Source organism: Lepisosteus oculatus, chromosome 22 (assembly GCF_040954835.1).
Source record: "Lepisosteus oculatus isolate fLepOcu1 chromosome 22, fLepOcu1.hap2, whole genome shotgun sequence".
NCBI classification, from domain to species: domain Eukaryota; kingdom Metazoa; phylum Chordata; class Actinopteri; order Semionotiformes; family Lepisosteidae; genus Lepisosteus; species Lepisosteus oculatus.
Genome location: NC_090717.1, coordinates 8,774,459 through 8,799,156, shown reverse-complemented (window position 1 = coordinate 8,799,156; position 24,698 = coordinate 8,774,459). Strand labels below are relative to the sequence as shown.

General features: G+C 35.8%; 1 protein-coding gene across 22 annotated transcripts in view; it reads right to left on the bottom strand.

The window, feature by feature from the left end:
• Positions 1–24,698, bottom strand: part of rimbp2b (RIMS binding protein 2b) — a 120,088-nt gene that overhangs the window by 48,638 nt on the left and 46,752 nt on the right. For 18 of the 22 annotated variants that reach the window (XR_011182964.1, XM_069181992.1, XM_069181989.1 and 15 more), the window contains exon 1: positions 5,986–6,071. The gene's annotated coding sequence lies outside the window, so the exon portion shown is untranslated. Of the gene's footprint in view, positions 1–256; positions 336–5,985; positions 6,109–9,268; positions 9,359–22,191; positions 22,276–24,698 lie in introns of those variants that run through there. The other 4 variants (XM_015366315.2, XM_069181999.1, XM_069182006.1 and 1 more) reach the window with 2 other exon arrangements.

The following is a 24,698-nucleotide window of genomic DNA, read 5'->3' as shown; positions in this document are numbered from 1 at the left end:
TGCTACGTCATACTTCACCTGCGAGGTTTTAGCGAGACAGTCGTTAACAAAACTCTGATTGCCCTTTGCAGCTGATATTTTGTATGAAGCATCAATGCCTATTGTCACATGCAAAACTGCATTGTGCTGTACATTGAAGAAAGTTCCTCATGAGATATCACGTGCCAGAAGAAAGCGTAAGATGAAGAGGAAAGAAGGACTATAAGTATAAAAACAGCCCAACCCCCCACCTTGATGGGGGTAGATATCATGATACCTTCTTAATCTAACTCAGGGGTGAACAGCTCCAGTCCTCCAAGGCTGTAACAGCTCCAGTTATTAGTTCCAACCAGGCACTGGAAAGCAATAAACATTTAAGTGATTTGTAATTGGCGAACGGCAGAGTTTTGGCTCTTGTTTGGAACACAATTCTGGACCTGATTGACCCTGTGACTGGAGGTTAGTTCCCCTCTTTTAATGCTTCAGAAGATGAACTGACAACATTGTGGTTATAAGATTAATGCAGAATCTGTTTTCATGCACATTCATTGGATACAAGAAGAGGCCGTGCTGCTGAAACAAAATTATTGGTATTGCATCCTTCATTTTGTAGGGGATATAACCGGGTAAAATAAATTAATCTGTCACTGTGTCAGGTTCCGATTTTTGTTTTTTATACATTAATATATTTTCAGTTTGCGGAAAGGAAAGTTTTCAGTTTTCAATAAAATGTGAAACAATGATGCAAAAAGGCTTTGAAGATATGAAGTAGCATTTTGGAAAAAGTGCCTGATGAAAAAATATATATAAAAAAGTAAAAAAAGCTAAACCAGACTGTTTATAATAAACAGACATGATCTTACAAAGATATGTGTCTTTTGCCTTATTCTAAAAAAAACTTTCAAATCTCTTTTTTAACCGTAGGAGTAGAAAACAGTGTTAATTAAAACAAATAAACTGTGATTAAGTGTAGTTGTGGCTGCAAAACCAGAAGACAAGATCACAAATGGAGGTAATAAGAAAGTACATTGAAGAATGAGAACATAAAGGACTTCTTTACACAAAGGGTGGGAGGTGTCAGGAACAAGATACCAAGTCGCACTGTTACCAGTCCCCTAGGAATCCTCATGATATGGTTGATTATATTCTCAGATCGATTTACTAGCAATCATTAGAGTGTGATGCATTGAAGGGTCACCTCTCATCTGAAGTCCTCTTATGCTCACATGGTCTTGTGAATCACAAATATGTATGACATGTAAATTGTAACCTTGCTATTTATTTGGGAGAGGTTGCTTTTCATAAAACTCAGGAATTTGAAGTGAATATCATATCTACATTACACGAAATACTTCATATTTCTATCATTTCCCAAGAGCAATGTGCTGTGAAGTTTCAGATAAATTAAGTGATTATTTTACTATTAAACAAATTGGTAGTTAATCTGATTGCATCAACAATGTATATACAAAATCAGTTTCTTTAGTAAAAAAAAATGGAAAGATATTGGGATCAGTAGCATTTTAATTAGGAGCAGCGAGAAGCAGATTGCACTTTTTATATACAGTAACTTTCCTGGCAGGGATATAGCCTGGGTTGAAAAAGCACAGATTAAGAGATATAAAGCAGTCAAAAAGGAAGGAAAAGCTGCAGTTGAAAAACTCCTAAATGGGCAATGATGTAGCAGTAATGAGGGGCTCTCCAACCATCTGTGTCCACTACATCAGGGGGCAGTTACATGAACAGTATATACTTCAGATATTCTTGCTCCATAACATTCCTTTGCAATCAGCATTTCAAGGTGTTCCCTGGGAATGGACACTTACAGTAAATGTAAAAACGTGGCAATTCCTCAGATGATATTTGTATTCTGCTACAGATGGGTTACATTTATTCAGGGAAAGAACTGCAACTTGCACACTGAAACAAATTACCAAGGTACTGTAGCACTAACAGCTGCTCTGGGATTCTCTCATCTGGGGATGTGGTATAGAATGATTGCTCATCAGCAAGGAGGTATTTGTACTGAGGCCTAACTCTTTTCTAGCTGAAACCCATCCTTAATGATGTGCACTGTTATTTACAACACAAACCAACACATTTGGTAGGAACTGTGCATTTCCTTCCCCCAGATAAAAACATTTTACCAAAATAAAAAAAATAATGTTTGCTATTTATTTCAAATCCAATTAGATTCCAAAAAACATTTTTAGAAAACATCATTTCTACCAATTAACACAACCCCTTCTGCTTTGCTATTTTTCAAAGCAGACATTGTAGTTACAGTAGTTGTTTGTCATGTTATACACTGTAGCTGTAAAACAAAGACACGAGAATTTCACCTTTCTGAGATGAAAAATGAAGGCAGATACTGCAACTCAGAACTTTTTTTTAGTTTATTGTATGGAGTAGAAAACATTTTGAAGAGATAAAGTGGATACTCGTACATTTTCTGAACATCAGCAGGACATTCATTTTCAGAGACTCTGTTCTTTCAATCCACTGACCCCCTCGTCTTTGTGTAACAGAATGTTGTGTGAATGCTTTCTTTTAAAAGGCTCAACTATATAATGCCTTCTCTTCCACTGCAACAGGCATTAATGACTGAAAGCACCAAAGGGAACAATTGTTCCCATTACTGGCGTACTGTTGAGTGTTACTTGTTAATGGGAAGCATTTTAATATATAATAGAGAAAGTAATCGCTGTAATTACCTCATTCATTTTTTAAATGTTTATCTGAGAGAATGGATAATTTTCACAGTGAGACCACCCTGTTAATATGAGTTACTCGACCCCCTTCCCAACTTTCAACTGAAAGAAAAAATCCTTCTACAATAACAGATAGTGTCCAAAACTTTGTCGTATCAGTTTCTTTCAACTTCAGAGCTGCGACTGAAACAAACACCTGAAATGCTCTGCAGATGTTTCTAGCTCTAATTTCCTCATTAACTCTCTTCCTGAAATCAATAATCAATAAGAACTGTGCTGTAGAAATCCCGTTTCCAGTCCCAGTTAAGTACAGATTCTATTGACCAACAGGCATACAAAATAATGGCTATACTGATTTTTCCAATAGAACTCATGCTCTGAGCTCGTGAACCTGAAACTGAAGATTGCAGCAATTACTGAATAGTGTTATACCAGTTACTACTACTGCCTAACAGCCCATGGTCCTGGGTTCGATTGCAGACGTGGGCCCTTCTGAGTTTCATCTCTTTTCATCTTTTTATGTATGGGGGTTCCACAGAGTTCATGGGGGTTTTCAGAAGGGCTTTGGTTCGCACTCGCCTTCAAAAGAAATGTTGGCTCGTTTGACATGTGTCTCTAAATTATGTATCTTGCTTATCCGTGTATGCCCTGCGATGGCTTGGCGTCCTGAGCGGCCTGTGCTTCTGGGATAGGCTCTAGAATGTTACAGCCCTTAGCAGAAATAACATCATAATTGACGATTTTTGCTAGAATTCTTTAATTGACAACTCTCCAAACTCAGAAATACAGTTTTGGTGATAATTGTCTTCTTAATGAGGGATATGAATATGGTGCAAATGTGTAAGTCCAAGTCAAAGAGAAAATGTATCGCCAAAATGTCCTATAATATCCCGTAATATCCTAATATTCCTTTTTCTTCACTCATTTGAATGAAGAAAAAGCTGAATGCAGCCTAATGGCATATGTCTTGAGAAAAAAGGAATGGCACAATGCAGACCTTTAAAAGATTTTTATAATAGTTTCAGCAGAAGCAGTCTGAAAATGCCATATTGAATAGGAAAGCAAGATGAAGTAGATTTAATGAAAGAAATAGGAGATTACTTTAGAAAGAGCATATGGGAGAAGTAACTACTGTATGCCAACAGTAGTGGTAATGCAGTATGACACAAAATCCAATCGGGGCAAAAATCACTTCTGTGTCACTATCACTACTGATGATCACGGCTACAATATTTCGTGTTATAGCTGTTTCCTAGCAAGCAATGAGGTACTTTGGGCTTGATGATAAGAGGCTATGTATTTCAGGATTATATATACAGTATTTCAAAAACTTTGTATAAACATTACACAAATAAAAATACATTTATCTAGGAGAAAGGAAAATTAAAAACCAGCTAACTGAATCATCTGATGTGCAAGTGTGGTATAGATCTGCATAGTATTATTTCATTGTGTGCTAATGAGGTGCTCAAGGACAGTAGTATCCCATGTGTCTTGTGAATAATTAGTTCATGGAAATGAATGTGACATTTGTCTTACAGATAGCCAGATATGAGCAAATGAATTGTAGTGCAACCAAAGCCATTCTCCAACCCAAATAAAACAATCTTTGCTACTTTTTCATACTGTATGGAATTCAGATTAACACATGGACAAGATTAGTAATATGGGTTTTGGATGATTTCAATGTATATGTTTTTTAAATTATTTTATTCTTCCTTGGAAAAATTCCAACAAGGGCTTAATGACTGGAAAATGGCAAAGAATGACATCACAAACTGAAACCATGCATTTGTGGTTAGTTCACTGTACTTCTCAAGCTAAAGCCATTGTCTGATTTCACTTTGTATGCTGAATACAGGAACAAGAAATACAATTTTACTCTTGATATACAGAAATAAAAAAGGTACCACCAAACCATAGACACATCACTTCTAACTGTAAAATAAAAAATAAGAAGTATTATTTCCAACTATAATTTACAGTAAAAGTAAATGCTAAATTTCAGGGTTCCTCTGAAATATTGCCTAACACAGAATTCTCAATACAATCTGTAATGGCAGGGTCCCAAAGAGGCTACTCAAAAGAACACTGAGCTCTATAACCCTTATTTGAGCTTGCTTTGTCATAAAAAGCTCATAGTCAGGGCTTCCCCACAATTAATGGCAAAAACATTAGCCAGAGCGACCTACACATCCTGCAACAGTGAGCCTGATGCTTGTCGAGGGCTTGCTACTTTGATGTGTAACAAGGAGCTGCACTGTTCCTACTATGAATTCCTGCTTAGCTGTAGGCACTGTGGGATTTGTGGTGTATAAAGCAGCTGATGGCTCCACTGTTGAGAAAAAAACCAAACACGGTTCTCTACCCCCTCTGCTGCTACACTACAAGGGCTCTGAATTGCTAAACCCACGACTGGGGTTTTAAAAAGAAAGTAGCTGTCATTGAAAAATGATCGGACATTTTATATTAAGAAAGAGGGGTAGTGTAGCATAGGGGATAGGCCATTGGACTCATGAATAAAGGTTTGTGGGTTCAGTCTGTGCCGCAGAAATTGCTGTTCTACCCTTGGTTTAGGTAATGTACCCCATTTGCTTCCATCTACCCGGGTATTTGAGTGGGGACCATTGCTGGGATTTTACTCCTGAATACTACTGTATAGTCCATTAGGATAGTATTTGGCAAGTTAAAAAATCTGGAATTAACTAGAATTAGTCTGTGGAAAATCTTCCCACTTTCTCCATTTATGTTTAAGAATCATGTCCTTCTTCAAATATTAAGCCAGCAGTTAACTGGATTTTACAAGACATAGTATTATCTGCATACGTTCACTGAAACCTCAGTCATTTGGCATTAATGATAGGCTTCCCTTTCCCAATCACAAATTGCTGTTTTTTTGTACTGTTCAAGTGACATCAGTCATCTGTTCTTGGTAATGTTTTATCTGAAATCAATTTCCTTTTTGAACAGTGCATTTTCATCCAAACTGCACTTACAGGTCTTTTATTTGACTAATCTTCTATTTCTGCAATTGTAACTACAAAATCATCCTTTTAGTTTACAGCTCAATATGTTTGCCATTATTCTGTTTAAGAAATGTTTGTTGTGAGAAACGTCTAGCAACAGCTTGGAGAAAGTGCTTATTTTCCTTTTTGTTCAGCAGATTTAGCAGTAACTATGCAATTGAAAGGTAGTAGACATAGGACAGGTTTACTCTTGAATGTATCAAACAGTGCAACATCTAAAACATCTGGAGATATATGGGAAGCTGATGTTTTTGTGTGAATTTCCTCACCTTTAGGACCTGCTCTAGGTTCTCCAGTTTGACGTGGAGCTGTTTCTTCTCCTGCAGGGCCGAATTTCTGTCCTGAGTCACAATATCAAGGGTTTCTCTAAGCTGGACATAGTCCGACTTCACCTGAAAATCAAATTAAATGTGTTTTTTTAACATACAAGCATAGTGAGAACATACAAATCCAAATAGTGTCAATAAGAAGCAATGGAGTGATTTAAAAGAACAATTTAATAATAAAATGAAACAGAAACCTAAAATCCAACTGCATCAAGTGCTTGATCATGTAACCTCATGACATTCCATTTTATTCTCATTTCATATATTGATTACTTCCATGTCCTCTCATCTCTTCACAAAAAAAAACATTTCCCCGTATTATTTACCAATTTTTAGTGATCTCATTAGTATCTGTCAGTACAGTTTTTTTATATATTTTGTCGATTTGACAGAGATGTGATGGAGAGATGATGAACTAGAACTGGTATTAGATTTGTGTCACAATAAGTAATTGTGTTCTTTTTTTATATGTAATTTCTAGATGCACTTTTGTGATATGTAATTAGAGTGGGAGTGGAAGTAGAGAGAAAGGGCCAAAAAAAGCACATGATAATTCATGATGCTATCATGAAAATGACTGATAACTCTTATTTTTTCCTGTTTACTAGGATTTACACTTTGTAACACTTAAGAAAGGTTAAAAGGTCTAAGCTCTTCAAAATTTATATGTGTGCTAAAATAACATCTTAAATTCCAAGAAACCCACAGCTGTAACTGCATGTAGGGTGTTTATTATTAAACAATAAACAGATAAAATCAGAGGGGAATTATCTTTAGTACTATATAACTGCAGAATCTGGGGTTTCATAGGCATGAGCATGATCCACTTCTTATTTAGTGCTAGCGAGTAGACCTTCAGAAGATCCCTTTTGATTAATAGGCAGTGATATTTTCTGTTTATTTCCACCCACGGAGGTATACGGCTTATTTTACTCTTTTGTTTTGCCATCTGTTCACTTTTTGCTAAATAATTTTCTACATCTAAAAGGTGCAGCATAAAGTAACAAAGTGTGCAATTTCAATGGCTTTTTGCAGAAGTAATAACTTACTACGTCTCAAGCATGACAAACTGTACTTTTGGTTTTGAATTAGCATTTTCTCTCATCTGGAACAATGCCTGCTTTCCAAATTTTCGATTAAATCTCATACCCTCATATCTGCAGAAATGAGCACTGTTACATTGCAGATATGTGCATTGTAGAAGACTTATGTAATTTAACAAAACTAGAAGCTTTAATATGATTCTGATTCTAGGGGAATTCTTTAACTTAAAAAATATTTAGGCAACAAAAAAGCACAACGAGCATAGATCCAATATAACGAGACAGTTATGAAAACAAGCTATTAACCTCTTATGCAACACAAAAAATATTCAATTATAATGTCAGATTAGATTTTTGGTGAACCTGTACCACAAAAAATAAAAGAAATGTGGCTATAACTGTTAGTCTACAAGGATTTAAACCAACAAATTATAACATCTGCCTAACAGATCAATATTCACTTTAATGTCGCAGTAGAGGATTATCATATTAATTTAAGCAGACACTAAAAAATAGCTAGATTGTTCTAGTGTCTGCATTAGGTGAATGTGAGTTTAATGGCCTGACTGGACATCTCCTGAAAAATACTGTATGTTTGGATGCCTCATGAATAGCCCAAACTACAATTTATGTTGTGGTATTTCCAGCAAAGATTATGGAGTAAAAAAGTTTTAAAAATATACTTTCATTTCCACAGCATTCCAATACTGAGTACCATTTTCCCCCCAATATTAAGAGGTATTAATTTCTGAAGACAAAGAATAAGAAAACAAGAACAAGAATCTTTGATGGTCCCTCGTTATTCCCATTCATGCAAAAGCAAGTGATTACCTGTGATCAAAACCTTTGGCTCATATTTGAATGTTTGAAAAAAAAAATAGTAAGTATTGCAAGTGTTTCTTCTTCACATGTATTTTTTTGTCTATATTATTGCTGTTATTGCTGGCTTGCTAAATGTTACTGTATGTGAATACAGTCCTACAGTAAACAGATAACAAGAAGTGACATTCTGTGTTTTAAAAAAAGCACATCAACTCATCACCCTTCAGCTCAGCGGGAGTCATTAAGGAATAAAAAGCAACAATGCAAAACTGTCCTAATTGGGGAAAAAACATACTATAGCTCTAAAATGCTGTTTTGATGTGAAGCTTATAAGGTTTTGTCACAGTCAGGTTAACGTTAGCTCTTCAAAATGATAACATCACAATACTTTCGCATTAGCACAAAGTAATTTCTAGAGTGCTGCACTGTTCTTTTTTTCATATCCTGAACTATAATCTACAGTACCTTATAAATTCTTGTGTCGAAGAACATCTCCTTCAGATAAGACAATAATGCCTGTAGCTCTCTCTTTTTTCCATCTCTCTTTGTATTGTTTTAGTTCAGCACAAAACAACTACAGTATGCTGTGCAGATCACACAGATCTCAAGAATGAAAGCTAAACAGAGCTATACAACACCCCTGTAAATTGTATTTCACTGATAATGCAGTCAGTTCAGTTTATTGAGTTTTATTCACATTGCTACAGTGTAAACTTAGATAAACTATCTTGATATTAATTAGCTGGACAATTACTCAAACCTATCCTCTGAAACACACAGATAGTCAGACCAAGTACTTCTTTTTACACTTAGAAATAAGCAGATAAAAACCAAAAGAGAAAATAACGCAGATCTATTCACTGTCTGAGGGATTGGGTTTTCCTCCTCAGTCCTGTCATTGCATGGTACTGAGGAATAGTTTATGATTCTACAACTACTGTAATTACATCTCACCCTAGATCAGAAGCTCAGAAGCCAATTTTGTGTTGACCTCAAGTGCTCCAGGCCACAGCCTGGATTCAAATCGTCAAAAAACAGGCTTTCTCAACAAACCACTTGAGTGGGAGGTTTTACAGATGAGCCATACCGAAGCTCAAATAAGAAGCCTCTTACTCTCTGACAATCATACAGCTACAAATACAGACAGTGATATGCCTGTACACCTAAGTTTACAGAATACAGGAGGCAAAGCTGTCTTGACTGAAAAAAAGCAAGTGTATGATTTTTTTCAAAATTGTTGCTTGTTACTGGACAGGTAAAGATATCTATAAAATAGAATGGTCAGGAATTGTTATCATGTTATCAACTTGACACACATATTTCATTATCTGGTCCAAGCAATATAACAAGTTGGCTCTTACCTGGTCATATTCTGCTACTTTCTTGTTGTAGGTTGACAACTGAATACTCAAGCGATCTTTTTCCTGTAGAACCACTTTGAGCTCATTCTCCTATGAAGTATAGAACAGACATGCATAAATAACTGTGATACTGTGATTGCATGCAGTAATATTCACACATTAGAGAAACCTTTCATAATTCTTTAATGGCGCTGATAATACAGCAAATCAGAGTTATTTAGATGTCTAAATAATAATTGCACCAGCCAATATTTTGGTTAAATAATAACCAGACAGACAGAGATACTGTATGGTGCCAGACACATTACAGTTCCAAAATCCAATGACTGAATACAAGGACACTAAGTTCTTTCCAGAAATGATACACTTTTATAAGCTACATGCCATATCCTATTCAATTTGCTGTTTAGAAGTCTCTAATGTGTAGGCCAGCTACTTCTTTTGTCTTTTTTACCTATTCAATACCACTTTAAAATGTCTTAATTTGCATCCAACAGTATAGTCAGTCTTTCAGCTTCTAACCAGCAAGAGTAGTAACAGCTGTAAAAAGATGTGCTGCATATTGTATCTTCTTCAGTTAATGGAAAACAAAACGTGTTCATCACAAAATCAAACGTTAAAACATTATAACATTTTATAGGACTATAAAATTAAAAAATGCAACATTGTTTATTGAGTGCAATCTGAATTATGGAATTGATACATGCAATTAAAGACTACAAAGCAGTGTACCCTGACATACTGTACAGTGAGTCTCAATAAACGTCAGACAGTATAAGACTAAGGTACTTCTCTATTTATTGCTTTAACATAGTTAAACAAGGCAGATGTCAGGCAATCAATGTCATTCAAATTCTCCAAATATCAGCTGAAAGACACTACAGTAAAATTCACCACTTTTGGTTAATGACATGTCATGATGTGCCACAAAGTAATAACTCACTACAATTGAATTGAAGAAATGAAGGAAAAAATTAAAAATATATTTTTTCCTTCAAATATATTTTTTTTGTTAGAAAACAGTGTTTACTATACACACTTCATTATACTGTTTTACGGAAGCTGATTAACTTGAACATTTAAATTATATAAATGATTTCTTTAAGATAAAAAAGAAAGCCGTGATAGCTTGAAGGTTGAGAAAACTCACTGCAGCAAAATATTTCAAATATTTTTTTTCCCATTTTCTATTCAACAGCAGGAAAGACCGGGATATTGTTTTTGCTTGTCAGATCATTATATTCAGGGCTTTAACATTAAGGAGCACACTGCACTCCGGAGATGGGCGAGAACACAGCAGTGTGCCATCTCCCTCAGTAAAAAACAAATGGTTCAATAAGATGGTATGAATAAAATGTCACGTCCGCAATTAAGAAAGGGCTATCTGGACACCTGCTGGACTGTGAACATGATCCATATTCAGAGGTGTGATCAATGCAGTAATATTGAAAGAATAAAAAATCCTAGTAATACAGTATATGACATGTGAGTACTTAATCTCTGTTAGCAATAAAAATACATATTTGCCAATTGTTTTTCCACACTGAATAATTACAAAATGGCTGATTGCTAAGGTTGAAAATGAGCTAAGGAAAAGGGATAACAAACTGAAATTTGATTATCTCATTAATAAAGCTTTCACACTATAGGAAACTGTAAGTTTCCTGAAAAGTCATTCAGTTCCCTGAAACCATCAATAAGAGCCATGCCACTAGACACAAGTAACATGCAAAGAGTACCAGTGTATCACACAACACACATTTATAATGGAGCTTGGCTTGCAAAAGTTGCACAATTTAGTGATTTTAAGGAGCCTTTGCATGTCAATGTAGAAAGTTTATAGTTTAGTGGGGCTTTACACGTGCTTAAAAGTGGCTCTTCAATATGTCAGGTATTTGGCGAGCAACATTAGCAATATTAGCAATATTAGATGTAGGAAACAAAGTAATAAACACGAATCTATAAATACCGTATCATAACAGCAAAAGACAATCGTGTTGCTTTACATTCTTACCATTAAGCTACAGTAGGTGTTGATCAAAGAGATGAAAATATCCATATACTACATATCTATACACATTTATATACTGTAGAGAAATAGCATTTCTGCACATATTTATTGACTCCAATACCCTATGATGTGGAGAACTATAATATGTGCATATAGAAGGGGTTCAACATTAAAATATACATACCACAGGCACCATTGTTGTTGAATGTTGAATTTCTATTGTGATAATTATAAATTATGAAATTGTTAAGAACAATGGAAATAATATATATCTTATGGTGTATTGTAAGAATTCAAAAAAGGGCAGTACTGGCAGAGTAAAAACATTAGTTTCAAGTTTCAACTTTTTGCTGGGAAAAATTAGGTTCAGTATAATCCTCACTAGTATTTCAGTAGAAGATAAAACAAGTTCTACTGCAGAGGAGGAAACCTAATTATACTTTATCAAGCCCTTGTTTGATGTGCTTGGAATGCAATTAAAGTGTAATCTGAACAGCTTTCTGTTGTCATACCTGCAAAATAAAATAAAAATCACAATAAAGTCCGGCTGGAGCTCTTGTGCATAATTACATTTATTGGTAGTCTTTCAAAGCCGAGTACCAAACCAGGGTACCATCCAATATTAAGTAATAAGAGGATGAAAGGGAGTTGGGCAGAGAAAGAAAGTATTAAGAAATAAGCCTTCCAGCACAGGCACTCAGGTCTGTACATCAGATTGATTATGTCCCAATTGTTAAGAGCTGAAAAAAAGCTTTAAGAGGGCTCTTTGCTGGACAATTTCTAAGTGACAATCCTGAGGTGTAAACCAAGGAATACAGTATATATATATATCCCGGATTTAATCCAGACAAGATACCGAGGCCTTGAATCAATACTGTAAAAGGAAGCCCTGGACAGCAAGAATACCAGTGAAGAGACACGTGCCTTGAATACAAAACACTAAAAAAGAGTTTTAGTACTGCAGGAAAACACTTCATGGCAATTTCCATGTTAGGGTTTTGTTTAAGAAGGACAATGAAACTAAACTTAGAAAACCTCTATTTTCTTTCTTAAATTACAGTCTGTAACGAAGAACATTAAAACCTTTATTTTCCTGCTTCACAGATTATAAAAATTCAACGTTATCCACTAAGATAAAGTAACAATTATTATATTGTCAAAAACACATCTATGGCTACTGTTCAACTCTTCATCACTACTTGTTACGAACCGTTGTACCCAGACCTGTCTTATTTTCATGACTGATTGTTCTTTAATAAAATAGCTTTCAGTTTCAATAGATCCTTTCCATCTCTACATGTAAATCACATCACGCTTTTCTCATGCAAAGCATCATATCAGGTAATGGTATGTTCAGACACAAGAGGACTAAATTAATGAGGCAAATATTAATGGGGACCTAATCTCTCATTAGCATAAAAACAATAAAGTCAAAAAATGCAAGGCTGTCAAAGGACAAAATTATTGAATGAAGTTAAAATATCACTTTACTGTGATTGGCTATGATTCCTTGTGTATACAAGCTTCTACAAACTTCATTTATTGACAAAACATACTACAATGAGCATGAAGCTTCATTTTTTAAGAAATATTTTAATTCTTAAAATTATTTTAAAGATTTCATTCTCTGTAATGAAGTTTACATTAATATTTATTGTTTGAAGATATCCTAGGAAAACTAAGATCTCATTAAAAGAATGTCCTAATAAATAATTGAGAGATATTAAATAATGTATTTAAATTAAATGTCATGTCATGTCATTTACCAAACCACTTAATACCATATGGTGTCTTGAGCCAGTGCCTACCCAGCAAGCAAAGAGCGCAAGGCATGGTACACTCTGGACAGGGTGCCAGTCCATCGCAGGGCCAGTGCAAGCCACTCATACACATGGACAATGAGGAAGGCCATGGTTAAGGCTGAGAGGAGAAATGTGACCTGGACACCAGGATAACTTCCTGCTCTTATCGAGAAATGCCCGGGGATCTTTAATCCTCGGTTTAACATCTCATCTGAAAGACGGCGCCCACTACAGTATAGTGTCCCCTCCACTATACTGGGGCATTAGGACCCACACAGACAGCAGGGTGGGCGCCCCCCACTGGTCCCACTAACACCTTTTCCAGCAGCAACCATAGCTTCCCAAGAGTCCTCCCATCCAGGTACTGACCAGGCTCACACCTGCTGAGCTTCAGTGGGTAGCCAGCTGAGAGCTACAGGGTGATATAGCCGCTGGCTAAATTAAGTGTAAGAATATTAATTCTTAGTTATTTTTGGTGAGGTACTGTATATGAATTCCTACTAATACAAAGTAGACTGAAAAACAAATTAATCATTTTTATTAGTTTACACTTTTTAAACTAGAACTTACATGTGTATGAAGCTCCTGTGAAACTGATATTTATAACATTGTGTATAACCTCCTGATTTCAATCTTGATCCAAAACCATTTATTCATTTAATGTTATTTTTTTTTCTCTCTTATTGAGCAAGAAAAATTAGCTAGAACTGTTCTTGAAATGTTGAATCTATGACAGTTCGACCCAACAGGTACTGTAATATTTTAACATACTAATAAACCTGCAATTTAATAAATCAAAAACTCAGCACTAAAGTCTCTTCATAAATGCATCTTTCAATTAGTTATAACATAGATGTCTCTGTAATAATTATATTAAATAATTATAATGCAATAGTTTTTTTAGAATGGTGCCACATGCCAAAACTTTCCAATCCCATAATAGTAAGCAGAACTGAAAACACCAAAAACAATAAATTATATTAAATACTAGTCATTATGGTTTTTTTTAAACAATATATAGTTAAACTTCAAAGTGTAAAGGAAAGATCTTTCCATCCATCCATTTTCCAAGCACTTCATTCAATTCAGCTACAGCCGATCCCAGGAATACAGAATACAACCTGGACAGGACAGGGCGCATAGACACTTTAATTTGCTTATTTAATATATAGTACATATCAGGGTGGTACTGTTGCACTTGCTACAGAATCAGTACAGTAATTTAAGTCTGACAGTGGGTACTGTTTTTTTGCGAGACACAAGCACAGGCATACAGTACATGCACACCTGGGTCAATTTTGCCAGAATCCAGTTAACCTCCCATTATGCCTTTAGATTGTGGGAGAGAACTGGAGCACCAGAGGAACCCCACATGAAAACAGGGAGAGAGCAGAGGACAAACAAACTCCACACAGACAGCACCTCAAGTCCGGAACTGACCCCAGAGCCCCATTGCTCTGAGGGAGCAATCGTAACCACTCAAAGAAAACGTCTGTTTCCGACAGACTTTTGTTTCAGGCAGTTTAATCTGAATGGCAAATACAATTCAATATCCCAGGTGATAACGTACTAATTGTAAATCTTAAAATGGATACAACTGTTTGCATATTTGTCCCATTGTCCAAAATTATATTCCAGAACTGCATCTGTTTAACATGATGGCTCTCATTTCTTATTTCCTGTAAAATAATTAATTCTGCATATACACTATGGAAGAGAGAGCTCATTTCACAAGCAAAATAAAGATTTAAGTGGCATTTCTTTCAAAAAAGAAAATAGAGACTATTCATCAAATTTATTCCATTTTATCCATTTATTTTTATTTTCGATTTCTTCCTAATTCCTTCCTAGAACTGGCATCAGCATCTTTGAAGTTGCTGATGTGTGCATTTCTGCAGTCCAGGCAACACGGACCAGCACAAATCTCTATTCTATATTAAAATCAAGACCTCCAAGCACAAACATGATAAATGCATGCATCGTACATAACATACTGTATGTTTATGAAAAGCTTCTCTTTCTATTTCCTCTCCCTGTCAATGCCTCTCACACGAAGAAAAATGAGAGCTTAACAGATAGATTAGAAAGGGTTCATAATTAAAACATAGTAAGCTTACATAAAGTGGCCTTGAAATCGCTAACAAATCCATGTAAATGCCCAGAACTGTAATAAATGTGTCTACACATGTATTGTATACCATTAAGTAAAATGCTTCTGCAAAGTTTCAAGACATACCTACAGTATATAAATACACATAAAGAGTCATCTCTAATCGTCCTTGGAAAGCTTGACATATTTTCAATACATTTTATTAATCTAAAACAGAAATGGACAGCCCCTTATCTGTCTCTTGAAGAGCAGGGCTGGTTGCTATGACAGCCTGGCAGCAGGACTTCTGAATGCATGGAACACATGTAAAACGATCAAAGTCGACTTCATTAGCAAGTTAAGATAATGTCAAAATCTGCATTCTCCCATAGCCATGCTGATGGTGGAGAAGGGTTACAGCCTGAAGCAGATTAGAAAACAGAGGTTTTAGAGGAAATAAAACAAACGCAACAGAGGGTAATACAGAGCCACACCCTTTAGTATGCGATGCACATCTTGTCCTTAACCTTCTAATAATTTAAAATTCCACCACCACCCACCACGAAAAATCACTTAATCTCAAAAGCCACAAATATACAGAAATTTGTATGATAAATGGTGTTTCTTAAACAGCAGTGACAAATACTGTACATAATGCATATGTTATTGGAGAATTAAATCACTATAATAATATGTAAATATTAAATTGAATCCAAGGATTTGTAAATAAAAGATTAAAAACTGAACATCTTATTTCTAGAAACTAGGAGCTGCGTCAAGTCATAAACTAAGACATTTTAACTAAAAGATAAAGAGGTTGAATAGCAATAAAAGGTAGTTTTTTGGATCACTTTCATTAAAAACAATTTGGTGTGACTGTGTAAAAGCCAGAAGGAACTTGGCATAAAAGAAGAGCATAGTAGCACGAACAGAACAAAGTTCAAAGTTAACAAATCAGGTTTTTGCCCTTTAACTACTGCATATTTCTGCAAAATCCATCAAAGAGTTTTTTCCTATTATAATTACTCTGGTGCCTACTCAAACAACACTAATGATTGCAGATTTATTCAAAGCTATTCAAACACAATTTCTCTGTTCTTATTTGTACGATTTTGCCTAGCAGACCATTTAACAGAAATGTATATTATGCCATTATAGAAATAAAAGGAAAAATATGGAAAGGCTTATGGAAAAAATGGAAAATCAGTTATTATTCTAATGCCAAGATATCATTAATTTATTTTAATTAATTCTGAAATCTTGCCCTTGCTGTGATGACATCTAAATGTCTTGCACATGTACAGATACAGATAAATAGTAAAAAAAGAAAAATCAAAGGTTTTTAAGTATTTATGGATAATATATGTCTCCAATTTGAATTTTTAGCTTCAGTATTTTTTTAGATCTTATACTGTATAGGTAGAGTGGTTTGTTTTTTAAACTTTGTGTCTGAAGATATGCTAAAGAAAGGATAATTCCTGTGTATTGAATTTCATTTTCCTCATAAGGTTGAATGTAAGGGTTTGTACTTGATGCATCTTTCATGGGAATATCACAGTATGATTTCCTTAATGTTTATACAGTATACCTTTTTAATGTTGATGACAGATTTTTATTTTAATCTTAAATTAACATTTTCTTAGTACACTTGAGCACTGTTGCAAGTCACAATAGTACAACTGAAAATTATTCAGATGAGGTTCTTCAGGGTAATGATAATATAAATAAAAACAACTATACTGGAATGTTATACCTTTAATTTTAGGAAAATAACATTCTCCTCTAACATTTAGCAGACTAGTACTGAAAATGGCTCTGTGAGGGACAAGCCAGGTCTTGGAAACCAGAGGGCCACAAGACCAGTTGAGGACTGTCACGGTTGTGTGATCCATCTGTGTCGTTATTTTCTGACTGCTGTGGCACCAGCATGAGAGATTCCAATAAAAAATAACCTGCACAACAGCAAAATGGCTCTCTGTTTGCATGCCTATGTGCTTAAGGCGTAACGTTGACAGATGAGAGATGAATTTGTCATCTTCTGGGGACGAGAAGACATTTGAGTTGGCAATCATTTGAGTTGGCAGTCAATACCGTTTTGCCCCTGACAGGACAGACGGAAAACGTCTGTCTAACGTACAGATGTCCTGGTGTGTATCGTGATGACTGTGGTGTTATTTGTGCCCCAGCTGGTGGGGTAGTACTATTGTAATAATGTCAGATGGAATCTCCTTTAACACAATAACTCCTTTGGTGTAGTCTGAGGACAACCTTACTGCTTAGCGATACATCGTTGAAGTCCTCCAGCCAGAAGCTTACCATTCTCACAACTTATGATGTTTTTCTAGCCAGACAATACAAAACCAAAAGGTGCCAGGATATGAACAGCAGGAAGTGATAAAAAATAGTGTCAAAGTCTGGGAGTTGCCAGCATTTTCTTCTGGCCAAGAAGAGTGATAAAATGGAGTGATACCATAGCACTCCACCCAGAATGTGATCAGATCTGTGTCAGCACAGGGAGGTCATACCCAACACTAAGTTTGAAGTACTTCGATCATGACAGGTTTCACTCTGAAATTTCTCACGACCCTTCCAGCTCTAATCTGTATATTTCATTTTTTTAATTTTGTTTAATATTTTTTAAAAACATTTGATTACATCCAATATTACATGAGTGCTGTATTTTATATGCTCATACAGCATATACTGTTTTTTATTATTTCATATGTATCATATGAAATATGTCATATGAAACTTAATCTAAACATAAATCTAAACATAAACTAATTCATGCATAAAATAATTTGTTCATTCTTCATTATACTTTTTCTCAAGGTATACCACAGAAATACCAAACATTTATGATGACTGTTACTAAGTACTGACTGTGTGGGTTATACTGGACTTTTGAGTGAGTATTGTGCAGTATGCTCAAAAGCTAACAGAACAAGATTTAAATGGTAATATTTGGGCCATGATAGGAAAATGTTAGGGTGCAGCATCAATGTGAATTAGGATGCATGCGTACAACATTTTAAATGTTCCTATTTCCAAATGAGCTTTTCCAGAATAGTGCACCAGTTAATCAGATTTGTTCAGGCAAATATTTATTTTTCCCAGTAGTGGTTATGGGTGAAAGGCTGCATATTTGACATCCCAATGTTGTAAATTGTTGATGTGTTTTTTTTGCAGTGCTTGACCAGTCAGATCAGACTTCTGTAAACTGATTAATTACAATGTAGGCAGAAACCTCTAACTAGGTTAAAGAAATATAATAAAAACAATATCGACAGCAGTATTACCACCCTATAGCCAGACCTCAGAAACTAAGCAAGGCTGCCCCTGGTTATTACTCTGATGAATGATCTCTAAGGAAAGCCAGACTGCTGCTGTAAATGGTGCTAGAGAGCCATTAGGCAAGGCTCTTCCCTCTGGAACACAATTCCCAAATTAATACATTGCGTCTTAGGAGAAAGCGTCTTTTGTATAAGATGTTAAACTGGGGTGCAGACTACTTGGACATTTAATGTTGTTCATGAGAGTAAACAACATAGTCAGTCATAGTTGTTGGACATACAGTAGTGCTGGCCATAACAGGGATATTGACAGGAGTATTCTGACTGTGTCCTGGCTAAATTCCACTTTTTGGTTTGTACAATCTTTCCTAACTAAACCTTCCCTTTAATTCAACCGGTGAATGATTTCTCACTTTACTTGAACTTCGTAGATCTGGAATCAGATGGGCTATGGGCGCACTGGTGGATAATATGGGTCCCCTTCTATATGTACAGTATATGAAACACCTTGGGATGCACGGTACTACAGCTATGTGAGCAGTTTTTAATAATGGAGTTTATAACAGAAGCCCAGGAGGAAAGTAAGATCCTAATCTTGCACGCTTCCTCTCGCCAATGTATAGAAAATCAGTCTAGCATCCAGGTCTTCCCTTTGTGTATCCATCACACATCCCCAGCTACACTCTCGCAGCAAACTCCCTAGCTCAGTCCTCACCAAAAAACATATACAGTACTTTCTACAAATTTCATCCGTCTATCGCATTCATTAGGATCTAAATTGAACTTTAGTCTTGATCAATTTTGATAAGGTCTTCAGTTATAAGAGTTCAAGATTGAAAAAAAAGAGGCCTGCGGTTCCTCTAATAAGGTCTTTAACGTTTCTTTTATAAAGATCCTTGGGCTCTGCTCATAAGAGAGCAGGGTGGGAAGCTGTGGGTCAAGACATGAATCAGCTTCTGGCATTTCCAAACTGTAAGACTAGGTGGCACAAAATAATTGGTTATTCTGAATTGATTAAAAACAAAAAAAGGACGTGGAGCACTTCTGTGTCTTATGTGTACCATTACTGTACCTTTCCATGATGATACATTTTAAATTCATTTGAATACAACTGACTACACGTACGTATGTATGGAAGCTGAAACTCGGTCATCTCTCTGAAGTATTTAATCGATTCATGCTTTGTAATGAAATAAATAGAAAATGAAGTTAAAATCCTCTTGAGTAATGAAAACTACCTGGTTGTTACCAACATGATTGGAGGAGGCCGATCTTAATTGCTTGATAAAAAGAACATGTCCTGTGTTACAATAACACTCTTTGGGTAAACCATACTGTACCCCCACATGCAGAATTGAAGGACAGAAACTATGCATTGACCAGGCTCATCTTTGCTATACCAATCCAAAGCCAAAGTCTGCTCGCAGACATAAACTATAAGCATAGTATACAACTCTGTTTACCCAGCTTTCCATTTTTTACCAGCTGATATGACTGCCAGTAATACAATGCCTTCTATTTTTTTTCCCCTTTTGTTCATGACATTTCAGGCAGCCAAAGTAAATATATTGTAGTGTCTCAGCTGGCTATATACGTAAGCACTTTACAAAAAAGGAACTGCATGTTGACTGTGCTGGTAGTGCCACAGTGTTGATATTTATTTAAACTGCCATCCTTTGAAAATATTGTTTTCTCTGACAGGATACTCTGTTCTGAGCTGCCTGCTGTAGACAGAACCCATACCGCATCACCACAGGAGAACCTGCCTGTGTAGAGAGACAGGGCACTTTCACAGCTGGGAGTTAACAGCCCTGACCTCACAAGAACGGCTCGCTCCATTCTTCTTAACCTTTTCAAGCGCCTCTCATTTAACGAAGGGGTTAACGAACACCTCTGTTTATTTACTGACAAACATCTGCAACGTTATACGACAAATGGGACAGGAAGGAAAAGCCATTGACTTAAGATATTCAATGATAGTGTATTCAGGTACTTATTGTTAAGCTAGGATTCTGTATATCAGTTTCGAAAGATTGGATTGGATTATTGTGCATGTAATTGGGTGGGTAAAAAAAATGGTTGGTTGCAAAAATGATTTTTAAGTGACATTACCACTGCAGAATAACAAGCTGAAGGTAAAACATCTACATTATTGTAAAAGTTCATAATGGCCTCAGTCTTGACCCCATACCTCTGCATCCTTGCATTCTGACTTGTCATTTATCACTCAGAACAATATCATTAGGAATGATTGCCTCAGATCTTATTTATGTTTTGATGTCTTCAGCATTACGTCGTTTGACTTGAAGTGGCTCCAAATCCACTGTATTTGAATAATAAGGTTTGGTGACAGTGGAGGTCAGGGAATGGGAATTTATCCACCTATATACCTTTTTTTTATTTTGCACATCCCCTGTCTAATAAAGATTAATCTGTAGTTTGTTCCAGCCATATGACCATTATGCTATGTCATCTGTTGGAGGTAGCAAGGTGGAAGATCAACAATGATGACAAGTAGACAATGTTTTTCCACTGAAAATATGAATTGAAAGTATGCATTATTTTAAATATCACACAATATCATGAGGTGGTGGCTGGATTCCTTATGTGTCATCATCACATACAAATTAACCTTTGATTAGTAATGTATACCCTGGTGATTTCCAGTGCCATTCAGGTGAACAATTACCTCACCTAAAAACGATTCTGTATGTGCAGGAAATAATACAAAGGTTAATCTCCATGGATGAAATGTAATGTGATGGAAAATCCTCCTTGCAGGTATACCAGCAAAGGTGGATTTTCACCCCTGGTGAGTTTCCAGCTGTCATTTTTGCAGATGGAATTACAAGGCTGAGACATTCAACAAGATAAATAAATCATCTGTGTGTATTATTAATGTATCATATACACAAGAACTAGTTGAACTAGTACCCAGACCACATTAGATTAGTGTCCACTCCATTTTAGAACCAGATTAGAAAGTTAAAGATTAATTTGATCAAGGCTCTAATGACGCTTGACATAAAACTCTGATGGAAATACACAAAGTTGTGGGTTACTACTGCAACCAGTACAACCTTAAAAAAAATCAAACTGTTTACTGACACTTATTGTCCAACATCGCAGTGTTTCATGAACCACGGTCATAAAAACACAATCAAAACAGAAACAATTATGCCCATAATATTTTTTGTTGACTGAAAACAACTAATTGGGTAGATGCTGACATTATTAGGTGCTCTTGAATGGTATATACAGGTTTAACTCTACTGATATTGTGCCAACATTGTGACACAGGACATCTGTGACTCATATTCTCCAAGCAGAGACTGGCTCAGCCCCTCCTTGACCAGGGTTAACATTATTCATACAGAGATCTCTCCCTGTCATCTGCAGGCTTGTGATTATATCAGAGTGGGACACAACACTCTTCAATTAATCAGTTGGTGTACAATTGGTGCTGTGCATTGCATCAGTGGCTGAAGTGTGTCAACAGATCTGAAGCTGAATTAGTTGGGAGGTCAGAGGAGTCAGCTGGCAATTTGTCGTTATCACTATGTGTGCACTAGGTCTAGAGATTCCAAACTGAGTGGGCAAAAACTAAAAATAATATGCAATTCCAAATTTGAAGGATGGAAGGAGTACAATACAACTGCAAAATTAAAAATATGTTTTAGGAAAGGATCAGGGCCTGAGCATTTTAAGAAATTCTGAAAAGCACTTACCAAAGTCTGACATGTTCTGTGCTTTTTCTTCAACTCCTCATCGAGGGCTTTGCATTGCTCTCTTTTCCTGTGTACCTCTTTCTCCTGTAAAAGGACAAAAACACTATTTCATTATGTGTCGGTAAAAACTGGGATGGTTTCCCAGGACGTGCTCTCCTGGCACCCTACCAGTGGTCAAAGAGCAAATAGCTTTATCACGCTCTGAACAATGTCCCTGCAAGCCTTTGTGGGCTACTGTATATTAATAAAAGTCTGCCAATACTGGAGGGAGTCAGAACTAGAAAGAAAACAAATGTTTGCTAAAGATTTAAAGATTTTTTTAAAAAGTTGTAAGTTATTATATAATTATAATTGATAATTTAGCTCTTTTCAGGCTTCAGGTTTGGTGGAAAATGAATAACTTCTTAAAATGGACATCCACATGATTTTAGGATGCTGTTCACATCTCCAATTTCCTTTAGAGATGAGTTCTTAATTTTCCTGAAAAAAATCCTGGGAGAACTGCCACGTATGTGCCTTTTATAAGTCTATAGCTCTCTTTGTCAATGACTGCTAAAGTCCTGAATTCAGAGCCTTCCTATCAGTCAGAGCCTGTGGGTGGAGAGACTTGCTCTAGTGTCCTTTCTGAATTGTGATTTGGAAGTTCAGTGACCTGTCAAACAAGATACACACCAAAAAGAAAGGAAAAAATAAGCTTTTCTGCTCATTTTGCTTTCTGTTCCATTTTGCCCAAATCCATCCATCCATTTTCTAAACAGTTCATCCAATTCAGGGTCATGGCGGAGCCACAGTCTATTCTGGCATGCAATGGGAGCAAGACACACAGACACAAATATGCACACACTCACACCAGGGCTAAATTTCCCAGAGGCCAATTGACCTCCTAGTACGTCTTTGACTGTGGGAGGAAACCGGAGAACCCGGAAAAAACCCAGGCAAACAAGGGGGCTAGCAACTTGGGTCCGGAACTGAATCCAGCGACCCAAAATGTCATTTGAACACGATTCACGTCCTAAAAGAGAAAGACTCAGGAACGCATATTTTCAAATCATTTGTTAGACATTAAATTATTATTTCAAAATTATCATGTGTTTGCATTTGTTGCATTTGTCAGCTAGTCCATCAAACCAAAACTACTTGGAAGACGTTTTCTTTACTCAGCTCTAATCTATTTATTTTCTTCAGCTTCCTAGCTTGTTTAAAACACAACATATATTTTTGGAAAAAAAATCTACCATAATTCCTTGATAGAAAATATTAATTATTGAGTATGTTTATTTTTATCCACAATGCTCTGAAAGAAAAAAAAAAGATATTCCATTTGATGTTTTTTATTACTAAAAACCTTCTGTATCATGAACAATACCAGAGTTCGCTTAGTTGTGTTCTTAGTGTAGTGTTCTTAAACTAAGCGTTCTTAGTTAGCTGCTGAACAGCTATAGAAACCACTGAAAAGGATATGAGAATTTACTGGAATAATGTCATATATTTATTTCCATAATCAAATGAGAAATCAAATATGTAAACGGAATCCCTCAACATAATTTCTACTGTCTAAAACTCACACTTCCTATGACTAGCTTTTGCTACATTTTGTAACGAGCGATTCATATCTGCAGCTTGAGCCTTACAGAGAACAAGAGTGAGATAAGAGAACAGCTGTGAACTCTAGATTAGTCATGTAGAATTAAAAAGGATTTCATCTGTTTCAACATGTTCCACTGCTTTTAGTAATGAAATGGAGCTGCTTTCAGAGCATGGCCGAATGTGAAAACAAAATTCAAAAGTTACCAGTTGTAATACTCTGTGTTATGTTCTGTGTCTACAAGAACTCCTCTTTTCATAATGGGATAATAGACCCCAATATACAGTACACTTGCATTGCAGTGTATTATTGGTGTGTGTTATAGCAGTGCATTACTCTACTTATGACAAGTGTTTAGAGGGTTGGAAGGGAAAGTCTGTGCATTGTGTCAGGACCACTTAAACTTTTCTATCATCAGAATCTAAACACAGAATGTTTCCTCTACAATGTATACTAATATATCTTTGAAGCTCAGCAGTGATGGGCTGATACTAACCAAAGCTGGCATGGTATAAGATTTCTTTCTTATTAAGGATATCACAGTTGAATTTGAAATGAGTACAAATAGCCATAAAAATAAAAATAAATAAATTGCAATTTCCTAATGTGGCAAATTTAAAAAATGGTACAATTCCTCAAAATTGGATATACTCTTTAGCAAATATTTTATTCAGTTTAATAAACCAAGGTCTACACATGTAATGGGATTAATATGTCCAAGGTAATACTAGGTTCTAAAATCAAACCTCTGTAAGCAGTAATCAAAAGGCAATGGCTTGCATTTAGCATGTGCATGATTGCATGCACTTGATTTTTTTTTTAATGGCTAAAGGTTTCCTGGCCTAAATAATGCGACTGTGCCTAGCTAATCTGACATCAAAGCTCAAACTCTTTGGCCCCTTTTAAGAGGCAAATTAAGGTA